The sequence below is a fragment of the Panicum virgatum genome, chromosome 8N, assembly GCF_016808335.1.
Source record: "Panicum virgatum strain AP13 chromosome 8N, P.virgatum_v5, whole genome shotgun sequence".
NCBI lineage: Eukaryota > Viridiplantae > Streptophyta > Magnoliopsida > Poales > Poaceae > Panicum > Panicum virgatum.
This window is the reverse complement of record NC_053152.1, coordinates 38,420,093-38,433,650: the sequence shown is the minus strand read 5'-3', so window position 1 is coordinate 38,433,650 and position 13,558 is coordinate 38,420,093. Positions and strand designations below refer to the sequence as shown.

General features: G+C 44.8%; 1 pseudogene; it reads left to right on the top strand.

Annotated features, from left to right (window-relative positions):
- The first annotated feature begins 2,813 nt into the window (after positions 1 to 2,813).
- LOC120685024 lies at positions 2,814 to 13,182 on the top strand (annotated as a pseudogene).
- The last annotated feature ends 376 nt before the right edge of the window (positions 13,183 to 13,558 follow it).

Below are 13,558 nucleotides of genomic sequence, written 5' to 3'. Positions count from 1 at the left end.
GAGTGTTCGACAAAATTGGCAGCACTAGCATAGTTTCACTTAAGAGCCAAGAATTTAATCTGACTGGCAGGTGAAATTTACTCAAAGTCAATTGAAATAACTAACTCAAAAGAGCACGAACTGACATTATAATTATCAGACTAAGCAAAATATCACGAAGAGGGTTATCTTGAAATAGCATTATAGTACAAATCGCCATCCATCAGTAGTAACTTGAGCTCCAATTGTATAATTATTATTTAAATGTTACTTCTGTCACACTAAAGAAAGCAAATCATAATTAGGAATTGACTTCACATTAAACCGTATTAACCACTAAAAAATTGACCTCTTGTTTCTAGAGGAAGTACTCCAGTAACCCCTAGAATACTATATAAGTGCAGGCCTAAAATATTCCTGCTCCTTAAACCGTATTGCACATTACATAAAGTATGCATTTAACAGATAGAGAACTAAGCTCTACACTACAACATGTCTGACGCAAAGAGAACTTACAATCAAAATTGAAGCAATGTGTAAGTGCTAACCTACTCCATACTCAGTTAACAAGTGAGCTCGGGGAGGAGTCCGCCGGCCTGAGGTCGGGGAGGAGGCGAGGAGCAGCGCCGGCCCGAGGTCAGGGAGGAGGATGCGGCGGCGTCTGGGCAGATCCAGCCAGCACCGAGATTGGAGAAGGTGGTGCGGTGTGGATCTGGTCGGCACACGGTGCCGGTGAGGCGGCGGCGCCTAGGGTTAGGGTTGGGAGAGGAACTGAACGTTTGGGGACTTACCGATTTAGGAGAGGCAGCGGAGCACGAGGGAGGCGGCGTGGGCCTGGATGCAAGCGGCAGCGGTGGTTGTCGGTGTCCTGACCCGATGGTCCGGCACCAACTAGTGATGATGCTGCGTGTCCCTAGTCCCAGATGGTTGATGCAAGAGATAACACGGTAACGCACGTGTTTATCCTGGTTCCGGCCGCGGGGCCGTACGTCCAGCAAAGGGGTGTGCGAGTGCACTGTACTGTTTTGCACCGGGGGTGCCTATAGTAGGGGATACAAGCGAGGCGAGAGAGGGGGAAGCCCCCAAGTCTTTGCTAGTGGAGGAGTTGATTGAGGCGAGTGCCAATATCGGGGCTCAAGAGCGCGTGTGCTCTGTGAGTGGTGCTGAGTGTAGTAGAACAGCCCGGATGGATAAGATAGAGCCCGCCTCCCCCTTTTATAGACACAAGAAGGGGCGGTGTACATGTACGGGGGGATCGCGGAAGTCGTCGTCTTCTCCCCAAATCGCGGGGGTGCAGTGGTCGAGCACTGTAGAAGTACACTGTGAGGTATGGCGTCTGGCGTGGTAGTCATCTTGGGCATCGTCCTTGGCCTTGTGGAGATCGCGCTGGCATCCTAGCAGCTCCAGTGGGTGGCGTGGTGGTTGCTGTGGAGGGTACCGTCCTCCAGGCGTGGCATGGCGGCGCTCCGAGGGTCGAAGAAGGTACGGGGAGTTGGCAGCACAGTGGTTGGAGCAGTGTCGAGCACGTCTCGCATAGCGTCGCGGGTTCCCACAGTGTCGCCACAGCGCCCTGAATGGCGGAGCAGTGACCGGAGTTGGCGGACGGGACTCCAGTCACAGCCACTGTGCGGAGTGGCGGCCTGACATCGTCTGACCTAGGCGCCGCGGAGGAGTGGTTGGCATTCAATGCCTTCGTACGGCGGGCGGGCGAGCGGAAGGGCCGTTTGTCCTTTCCGTCGAGAGGTGGCCTCGAGCGAGGCGGAGTCGATCTTCTCTCTCGAGGGTAGGCTCCCTACCCTCGAGCGAGGCGGAGTCAGTCCGCTCTCTCGAGGGTAGGCTCGCTACCCTCGAGCGAGGCGGAGATGCGGGGCGCCTTCGAGAGACTCGGCAGGAGGCCCTCGAGCGAGGCGGAGATTGCCCCGCGGGTTCGAGGGGGGTAAGGATCGGCCGCACTGTGTACTTGGACAAAGCCGTAACACTTTGGTTCACAGGAATGGATGGCGGACGGGAGCTGGGTGGTACCGGAACCAGAATTCAGAGGGCTTGGCAGCTGGAGCCGGAGAAGACGTCAAGCAACCAGAATCGATAACTTCAACAAAACTTATATTTTACTCCCTCCATTATTCTAAAATATAAATCATTTTAATTTTTCTAGGGTCATAATTTGTACTATGCACCTAGATATAAATTATATTTAGATGCATAGCAAAGATTATATATGAATCTAGAAATGCTAAAAATAATTTACTTTTTGGAACGGAGGGTGTACTTATTAACATAAATTTCGTTATCATGAACTAAACAGATTCACAAGTAGCAGTGTTTTGATTTGCTCTAGAGACAATTAATTAGTTGCTCAAAAGGTGAGAGATCGAGAACATTAAATAAAACCTGTCATCAGATCATGGACCCAAATATTTTTACCTCCCTTGGTAAGATAGCTTTTTGCCATTTCATCGGCTATCGCATCTGGCTTATTGGATGACACGGAGATCGATATATTTTTCCTGAACGTAGTGGACGCGCACTTGAGCTCACATGCACTGCGTTTCCTGCTCTCATCGGCATGGGGGCCGTACCAGAGATGCCGCTGACACAAGAAGTTAATTAAGGTGGTGCCTGTGCATTTTGCCGGGCAACCAGAAGTTAATTATTACGGAGTCTTGAATTGAGCAGGAATCCACCTTTGCACTCCGCCTTATGCACACTCTCCATCTGCCCAGACTCTACGAAAGAGCAACCACGCCCAGCAACGGCAGCATCTTCCACACAGTACTGCCATCCAGTACTACCTGCCAACTACCTAGCTAGTCACCGCAGGAACCACTGAAAGCATGGTTTCAATGGTGAGTGGAGTGATGAGCGCCCTCCTGTCCAAGCTGGAACCTGGTCACAGATGAGTACAAGCTGCAGAAGGGCGTCAGGGGTGAGATTATGGGGTTGTTTGGTTCCAGGGCTAAATTTTAGACTATGTCACACTCAAATTTCTTTGATATTTATTAATATCAAATAAAATCTAATTACAAAACTAACTGCAGAGCCCTGGGGCTAAATTGCGAGTCGAATCTAATGAGGTATATTAATCCGTAATTAGCGGATGATTACCGTAGCATCACTGTAGTAAATCATGGATTAATTAGGCTCATTAGATTCATCTCACAAATTAGCACCCATATGTAAAAAAAGTTTTATAAATAAATTTTGTTTGATACTCCTAAATAATAAGATTCTTATTGATGTGATAGGGGCTAAAAAAACTGATGAAAACAAACAGGGCCTATATTCCTCAAAGCAGAGTTTGAGAGCATGCAGGCAGCTCTGCCCAAGGTCTCTGAGGCGCCTATTGATCAGCCACCTGACAACCAAGTCAAGCTTTGGGCAAGGGAGGTCAGGCAACTGTCCTACGACGTCGAGGATAAGATTGATATTTTCATGGTGCGCATAGACCGTGGGCCTAAGGACCTGCATGGTCTCAGGGGCTTCATTGATAGAAGCATGGACCTCTTGACCAAGGCCAAGATCCGCCACAAATTAGGCACCCAGATTAAAGATCTCCGGAGCAGCATCAAGGAAGTGAGCGAGCGCTGTGATAGGTACATGGTTACTCAGGTTGCTGCCATGCCTGCGGATGTACCTGTTCAGAACCTTCGTCTATCAGATATGTATAAAAAGGCAGTTGAGCTCATTGGCACCGAAGAGAAGAGCAATGAGCTTATTCAAAGGTTAATTGAGAGGGAGGAGCCATACAAGAAACAACTGACGAAAGTCTCTATTGTTGGTTTTGGTGGATTAGGCAAGACGACTCTTGCTAAGGTGGTGTATGACAAGCTTAAAGAGCAATTTGATTGCACAGGCTTTGTTTCGGTGTCTCTAAATCCTAATCTAGAGAGGATTTTCATTAGCTTGCTCTGCCAATTAGGGCATCGTAGAAGTGTAGTAACCTCTGACACAGAACAACTTATCAATGAAGCAAGAGATTTTCTTCAAGACAAGAGGTATGTTTGAGCCCATATGTATATGTTGACGTAATCTAATTTTCCATCCCTTCTGCTAGCTTTACTGGTCTAACTTGACCAGCATATTCTTTAGTTTCAAACAATCAATTAATTTAAGAATAACGAATTGCGAGAGTGTTTAGGGAGATGATCATTATATCCAATCTTGTTATACATGATATACCATATACATTTCCTTTGAATAAGAGTAGATGTCAAACCTCCAGTTTATTACTATTTAAAGATACCGAACGAAGACATTATAGACTATATTACATGAATTATTTTTACTTTAGATATATATGTATATCTCAATGTATATAGCCTGCAGTATAGGGGTACTCTTTATTTGTGTACACATTTTCTCGATGAGAAGAGAGTTTTATTAATCAGAAAGTTTAGTACATTCCTAAGCAAAAAATTGCTCAGACACACACCGGAGCAACAAGGGCACACCATATTTTCAGTCTCCCCAAAATCAGTAGTTTTGATACTCTGTTCCCACATGTATTGATGCCCATTAGGCCTTGGAGTACATTCTGATTTCTGAGTTGGACAGTTAAAATTTTTTCCTCCATCCTATGTCATTAAGGACCTTGCTTTGTTCTCAAATATAACAATTATTATATTGATTATTCGTTCTTGGCAACTTTCCCATATAGATCCCATCAAAATGAACAGAAAAATGAATGGGGACTAGGTGCATTAATTGAGGGGAATTGATTCATAGAAATAGTTATTTTACTAGCAATTGAATGTTGAACACAAGAACTACATTTAGTATCCACAATATTGAAAAATTTCTAGAAAATGTTAATAGTTATATCTCATTTCACTATTTTCATCCCATGATAATATTCTTGCATGCTTGGAAGTTACCTTTGAATGTTGAAGTTCACTAAATACTACTGCCACCTTGAAATTATTGTGATTACTCTTGTAGACATATACATTTTCTCTTCGATAGCTCAATCATTCACAGTAAAACAAACCTTATGTCAAGGTTCTACTAATATATGGTCTATTTCAAACCCCCTTATAGGTATCTTATTGTTATTGATGATATATGGAAAATTTCTGTGTGGAAGACAATCCAATATGCTTTAGCTGATAATGAATGTGGAAGTATATATCATAATTTCAACAACTCGCAATCTTGATGTTGCCAATAAAATCGGTGGTGTCTATCAACTACAGCCTCTGTCTCTTGCTGACTCTAGAAAGTTATTCAACCTCAGAATATTTGGCACCGAAGATAAATGCCTTTCCAATAAATTGGCTGAAGTATCTGCAGAGATTTTACAAAAATGTGGAGGTGTACCTCTAGCTATCATTACGATAGCCAGTACGCTGGCCAGTAAAGAGGGAATGGAAAATAAACATCAATACTGGTCAAAGGTGTGCAAAACTCTGGGTTCTGGGCTGGAAGACGGTCCTGATGTAGAGGATATGAGAAGAATACTAGCAATTAGTTATTATGACCTACCTATGTTAGGTTGATCTCCTTCCTAATAGGCCCAACGGCCTATTAGGCCCTTAATCCGCGCCCTGATTGGGGGCGTCCAACCCTTAATGGTTGGTGGGCCCCCGTTGCGCTGCGCTATAAAGAAAAGGTGGAGGCCGACGGCATAGGTGACGAGGTTCGTCGTGCGCCGCCAAACCCACCGAAAAACCCTAGCCCGATCTGAGGGTGCGCAGAAGCAACGGGAAGCCGCCGCCTCTGCGCCACACCAGCCGTCGTCCTCGACTCCACTGGCGTCTCCACCGCCGCAGCCGACTCCATCCCGCCGTCGCCGCTTCCGTCCTCGACACCGTCGTCCCGGCGTCGACCTCTCTGCTTCACTCGTCGCCGCCCTTGAGCGGATCTCCATCAACGAACCCGAGATGACCGGCTCCAGCTCCACCGGTGGTACAGAAGGTCTCTCTCCCTCTCAGTGTACTCTCGTGTACTCTACGTTCTAGATCTAGGAACATCTTGTGCTTGAACAAAGAAAAGAGAAAGAGACCCCTCTTGGTAATGCACTGTGTTGATCCTAGCATTCTATCAATGGTATCAGTCGCCTACACTAAGTGTAGATCGAGATGGGAAATGTTGATTCGGTCACGAATCAAAGAAACAAGAGACAGAAAAGGCAAATCGATGCAAATCGAAAAAGAAAAGAAAAATCGAAACCCTAACCCTAAGGGAAAAAGGGTGGCGGGGCTTTACCTGGGTCCAACCGCCGGCCACTGGCTGCGTGGGAGCCCAACAGAGGGCTGGCTCGCCGGCAAACAGATCGGAGCAACTGCTAGTGGACTTGGGACGCCTTCTTCATGCGCGGGCTCGAAAAGGGTACCACCGCCAAGCCGCTCGACGGCGGCGTGCTCCCACACCGGGGAGCACGCGCGCCAGCGAGAGGGCCGGCGGCGGCGCCGCCGTTACCTTCCCGGCGTCCACCTTGTGGCTGCCGCCTTTTTCGTGGAAGAGAGAAGACGGGGGGGGGGGGGGAGAATGAAGCTAGGATTCGGACGGCAGCCGGTGCTCGCCGGTTTTGTTCGCGCGACGCGCGCGAGCGGCCGTTGGATCTGAATCTGACGGCGAAGGGGCGACGCGGCGGTGACGGGCCAGTTATGGCCCAAGAGGGGCGCGGCGCCGGGCCGGTTTGGTGGCCTGGCCATCGGCTGTTGGGCCAAAGGCCCGAGCGTCGCGCGCGCCGAGCGGGCTGGGCCGATTTCGTGCCTGGGCTGCTTCAACAGTGAAAGCTTTAAATTGTTTTTTCTATTTTCCAGAAGCATTTTAATAGCAGTTTTTGAATAGTATTTTGAATATAGTTTGATCTCTATTCAATTTTGCACCAACGTGTTTATTGTTTAGAGATAAAAGTTTATAGTTTTGTTTCTGGAAATAGAAATTCCTACATGTTTCCGCTGCTAAGATTATATAGTTGCTTTTATACTTTAATTCGAACCAACGAGACAATTAAAGTTTAAGAGCATGGTTAAAAGGTTATTTTTAAGGATTATGGTATTGTTAATTTTCTGACCAACGTTGTTAATTACAATACTACAATTTTATAGTTTTTGTGCATTTATTTCTATTTCTGCCCAACAGTGATATAGATTTAATTGCATAAACAGTTGTATGTTCTATTTTTGACCAATGTTGGAATTATTACATACAATTGTTGTTATTATGTTCTCACTATTTTTTGAAATTTTCAGCTGGGATGAACTTGATGGGATTCATCAGTCACATCCCGACTCTAAAAGGAGACAACTATGGCGAATAGATCAAGAAGGTTGATCTTGCTTTCGTCTGTGGAGAGGTGGATGAGATGATCACCACTCCAAAGCCCACTGAGCCACCGGCTCCAGTGAGAGGGGAATCTGACACTGATGCTGAGTGGCAGGAAAAGTAAAGGGACTATGCTCCCATAAAGATGGCTTATGATCTCCAAAAGATAAAGTGGAATAATGCCAACAAGAAATGTGTGGCAGTTATAAAGAACACAATTGATCCTAAAATTTTTGGTTCAATTGGAGAGTGTGATTCAGCTGCAGAGTACCTTGAAAAGATAAAGAACCAGTTTACTGGTTCTTCAAAGACATATGCCACACAGATCATAGAGCAGTTGGTCACAAAGAGGTACTATGGCAATGCCGGTACTATAAGAGATCATATCATGGGGATGTGTGCCTTGAACTCCAAGCTCAAACCAATGAACTTGGATCTCAAGGAAGAGTTTATGGTGCACCTGGTGTTCGCCTCTCTTCCAAAAGAGTTTGCAACGTTCGTTGTAAACTATAACTCACAGCCAGAGAAGTGGAACATGGAAAAGGCAATTGCCATGTGTGCACAAGAGGAAGATAAACTCAAGAAACAGAATGGTGGGTCTGTCAATTTTGTGCATAATAACAAGAAAAGGCCTTTCCATGCTGCTTCTTCCTCTAAAACTAAAGACAAAGCCCCTATGCCACAGAAGTTTCAGCAACAGCGTCAGCAACAGCGCACCCCAGCACAAGATGAGTGCTTCCACTGTTTTGACAAGGGGCATCGTAAAGCAGATTGTCCCGCCTACTTAAAGATGATAATGGCAAAGAATGGTGAGAATGTAATTTCATTTGTTAATGAATCCCTGTACTTACAGTTTTCTAAATCTACTTGGTGGATTGATTCTGGTGCAACTGTGCATGTTGCAAATTCTTTACAGGGATTCCGTTCGACAAGGACTACGCAAAGAAGCGAAAGACACATTAAAGTCGTGAACGGAGTACAAGCAGATGTTGAAGCTGTTGGCGATGTCTCCATCGAGCTAGTTAATGGTTTCATGCTTGTATTAAAAGATGTTTTATTTGTTCCTTCGCTTCAAAGAAACTTGATAAGTGTATCACGCTTAGACACAGATGGTTTTGGTTGTCATTTTGCGAATGGCAAATGTGAACTATGGTTTGATAATAATTGTATTGGTGATGCTGTCCTTTACAATGATCTTTATTTATTATCTATGCGTGATAAAGTGCATTCTGTATGTAATGTGAATGTGCATGAATCCTTGTCAGAGAAAGAAACAAAGAAAAGAAAGAGAACTCAAGATACTTCATCGAAATTATGGCACTGTCGTTTAGGCCATATTTCGAGGGGGATAATTGAAAGATTAGTGAAGAGTGAAATTCTTCCACAGTTAGAGTTCTCTGATCTTGAACAATGCGTTGAATGCATTAAAGGAAAATTTGTAAAGCAAATCAAAAAGGGTGCCACACGAAGTGCAGGAACATTAGAAATAATCCACACTGATATATGTGGACCGTTTCCTGTGAAAAGTGTGGATGGCTATGATTCGTTCATAACATTCACAGATGATTACTCCCGCTGTGGTTACATTTATCCAATTAAAGAAAGATCTGAGGCATTGGATAAATTTAAAATATTCAAAGCTGAGGTTGAAAATCAGCTTGACAAAAGAATTAAAATAGTAAGATCAGACCGTGGAGGGGAGTACTACGGTCGACATACCCCTTATGGACAAGTTCCTGGACCTTTTGCGAGGTTTTTAAAGGAAAATGGTATAGTTGCCCAATACTCTACACCGGGGGAGCCTCATTAAAATGGAGTAGCTGAAAGGCGCAACCGTACACTAATGGATATGGTGCGCAGTATGATGAGTTATTCCACATTGAAATTGAGTCTGTGGATGGAGGCGTTAAAAACCGTCATCCATATTCTCAACAGAGTGCCAAGCAAATCGGTGCCCAAAACGCCGTATGAGCTATGGACGGGAAGAGAACCCTCACTGACTCACCTACGGGTCTGGGGGAGCCCAGCTGAGGCTAAAGTGTTTAATCCAAATATTGGAAAACTGGATCCCAAAACTGTAAGCTGCCATTTTATAGGCTATCCTGAAAAATCGAAAGGTTTTCATTTCTACTGTCCAGACAGACATACAAAGTTTGTAGAAACGAGACATGCTGTCTTTCTAGAAAGTGAAATGATCAAGGGGAGCATGGTACCTAGAGAAATTGACCTTGAGGAGAAGCGGGTGTATGTGCCTACTCCTATGATTCAAGAGCCATTTTTCTCACTACCTGTTGATGCTGCACCAAAAGTTCCTGAAATAGTGACGTCAGTACCTTCTTCGGTTATTACGGTGTCAACACCTGTCGCAACTCCACCTATACCAACAGTGAGCGAAGGTTTGGAACCTGTCATCCAGGAACCTCCTGAACCTGTGATTGGACATGAGGAGGAGGAGCTACAGCCCCCTATGGAAAATGTGCTAGAAGTTGAGGCACAAAATGTGCCACAAGCAGTGGCCCTTAGAAGGTCACAAAGAGAAAGAAGGTCGGCTATTTCTAGCGACTATGAAGTTTATAATACATAAGAGGTTCATATGGAGGGTGATCCCACTTCATATGAAGAAGCCATGAGAAGTATTCACTCATCTAAATGGCTAGAAGCTATGAAGGATGAGATGAAATCAATGAGTTCCAATGGTGTTTGGGACTTAGAGGAAATTCCTAAAGGAGCCAAAACAGTAGGCTGTAAATGGGTTTACAAGATAAAACATGACTCCAAAGGGAATGTAGAAAGGTTCAAAGCACGACTCGTGGCAAAAGGCTTTACGCAAAGAGAATGGATAGACTATAATGAAACCTTTTCTCCGGTTTCATGTAAAGATTCCTTCAGGATTATAATGGCATTGGTAGCACATTATGACTTAGAGTTACATCAGATGAATGTAAAGACGGCATTCCTTAACGGGGATTTGTATGAAAATGTTTACATGGCACAACCAAAAGGTTTTGTCGTGAAAGGAAAAGAACATATGGGATGTTGCTTAAAGAAATCCATTTATGGATTAAAGTAAGCCTCTAGGCAGTGGTATTTAAAATTTGATGAAACCATAAGAAAATTTGGGTTTAAAGAAAATGAGGAGGACAATTGCATTTATGCAAAGTTCAGAAGTGGAAAATTTATTTTCCTGATCTTATATGTGGATGACATTCTACTTGCAAGTAGCAATGTTGGTCTGCTACTGAAGACAAAGAAATTCTTGTCCTCAAACTTTGATATGAAAGATCTCGGTGAAGCTTCATTTGTTTCGGGAATTGAAATTCACCGAGATAGAACAAAGGGGGTATTAGGACTGTCACAAAAGGCATACTTAGAAAAGGTTCTAAAGAAATATAGTATGCATATGTGCAAGCCTTCACCTGCTCCAATAGTCAAGGGCGATAGATTTGGGAAATTTCAATGTCCCAGGAACCAGTATGAGATCGATCAAATGAAAGCGGTTCCATATGCTTCAGCTGTCGGAAGCCTACAGTATGCTCAAGTTTGTACACGCCCTAACTTAGCATTTGTTACCGGGATACTTGGCAGATATCAAAGTAATCCAGGACATGCACACTGGATCATGGTAAAGAAAGCATTACGTTATGTGCAAGGCACAAAAGGCCTCATGCTAACATACAGAAAATCCGATTCCCTAGAGATAGAAGGGTACTCAGATGCGGATTTTGCGGGGGACATCGATGACTGAAAGTCCACGTCCGGTTATGTGTTCACACTCGCAGGGGGAGCTATATCGTGGAAAAGCTCCAAACAAAGCGTCACTGCATCATCGACGATGTACGCTGAATTTGTGGCATGTTATGAGGCCTCGGGGCAGGTTGAATGGTTAAAGAAATTTATACCCGGCTTAAGAGTGGTAGACAGCATTCAAAGACCACTCAGAATGTACTGCGATAATGAACCAGCAGTGTTTTATGCTCACAACAATAAGTCAAGTGGTGCTGCCAAACATATTGACATAAAGTTTTATGTTGTGAAGGAGAAAATTCAGAATCACTCTATTACACTCGAGCATATAAGTACAAAGAAAATGCTTGCGGATCCGCTCACTAAAGGCTTACCACCCAATGTGTTCATGGAACACATAGCCGGCATGGGTTTATGGGAAAGCCTGTGATTTCTGGAGAATAAAAGGGCCCAAAAGATAAAGAATTTGTTTCAAAACAGTGATGTGTGTGGTAGCTGTTGAGTCTATCGGTCTTGGACCGTGATGATAAAACATGCTCTATTCATTAATCTGTGATGGAACAACTAAAGGAAAAGTTACAGGTTAAAGTATAAAGTTAAAGTACAAAGTGAGATCAAGGGGGAGAATGTTAGGTTGATCTCCTTCCTAATAGGCCCAACGGCCTATTAGGCCCTTAATCCGCGCCCTGATCGGGGGCGTCCAACCCTTAATGGTTGGTGGGCCCCCGTTGCGCTACGCTATAAAGAAAGGTGGAGGCCGACGGCACACGTGACGAGGTTCGCCGTGCGCCGCCAAACCCACCGAAAAACCCTAGCCCGATCTGAGGGTGCGCAGAAGCAACGGGAAGCCGCCGCCTCTGCGCCACACCAGCCGTCGTCCTCGACTCCACTGGCGTCTCCACCGCCGCAGCCGACTCCATCCCGCCGTCGCCGCTTCCGTCCTCGACACCGTCACCCCGGCGTCGACCTCTCTGCTTCACTCGTCGCCGCCCTTGAGCGGATCTCCATCAACGAACCCGAGATGACCGGCTCGAGCTCCACCGGTGGTACAGAAGGTCTCTCTCCCTCTCAGTGTACTCTCGTGTACTCTACGTTCTAGATCTAGGAACATCTTGTGCTTGAACAAAGAAAAGAGAAAAAGATCCCTCTTGGTCGTGCACTGTGTTGATCCTAGCATTCTATCAACCTACACATCTGAAAAATTGCATGTTGTATTTAAGCTCATATCCAGAAGATTATTTGATAAGCACAAAAGAATTAATATGGAAATGGATGGGTGAAGGGTTCATCCTCAAAGAACAGGGGAGGTCCTTTGATGAGGTAGGTGTGGATTATATCAATGAGCTAATCAACAGAAGTATGATTCAAGGAACAGATATTGACGAGGACAGCAATAAGGTAGATTTGTGTCGAGTACATGATATGGTACTTGATCTCATCACACGATTGGCAAATAAGGATGGTATCCTAGCAACAATACATGACCAACAGCCCAAGTGTCAACAAGATAGGATGCATCGATTGTGCCTCCAAACCAGCAATGAAGAGGATGTCAAGGACTTATCATCTGCAAACTTGTGCCATGTGAGGTCACTTATTGCTGATGTGTGTCCTGAAGCTTTTAATCATTTGCCACCCCTTTCAACCTTTCCTGTCTTACGTGTATTGTGTTTAAATGGTTGTGAGCAAGTGGACAATAGGTGCTTTAGGGAAATCTGCAATTTGATTCACCTAAGGTATTTGGGACTAGGAAATACAAGTATCACTGATATTCCAAAAGAGATCCAGAAGCTACAGCTTCTACAGGTACTAGACATAAGTGACACTGGAATACACAAGCTGCCATCAACCTTTGTTCTACTAAGAAAATTGGTGTGCTTGCGTGCTGATACTCTGGAAAGACTGCCGGCTGGGTTCGGGAACCTCAAGTTGCTGCAACAGTTGGATGTTTTTGCTATCTATGTGGGGTCCCCATCCATGCTAATTAACTTCTCGGGGCTGACTGAACTGAGGCATGTGACATTCATGTTGCACGAATGGGACGAGGGCTACGTCAAGCCTTTCATCCAGTGTCTATCCAGCTTGGTCAATCTAGAGTCTCTATACATAATTGGTTCCGAATGTGACTTCATTTATTTCCCATGTGACAGGCTAATAATTCCTCAACAACTTCAGAAAATAGATGAGTGATATCACCGTGCACATAGTGCCGAAATGGATCTCCGCACTCTCTGCCTTGACCATCCTACATATCCGCTTATTAGTGCTGGGAGAGGAGGGACTTCATGTCCTTGGGAGCATACCATCCCTTTCTCATCTTTTCATACGTTTGGACAGAGGCGAAGAGTTGGTCATCAGCAATGCTTATCCATTCCCGTCTCTTAGAAAGTTCAAAATCTTGTTGATCACAAGAGTGGTGTTTGCCCAAGGAGCAATGCCAAAGCTTCAAACCCTGGAGTTAGGATTTGGAAGGATTGAGTCATCAATGGGTCAATCGGGTGACTTTGCTGTTGGTTTTGAGAACCTTCCTTCGCTTGAGGACGTCAATGTTTGTTTATATTATCTA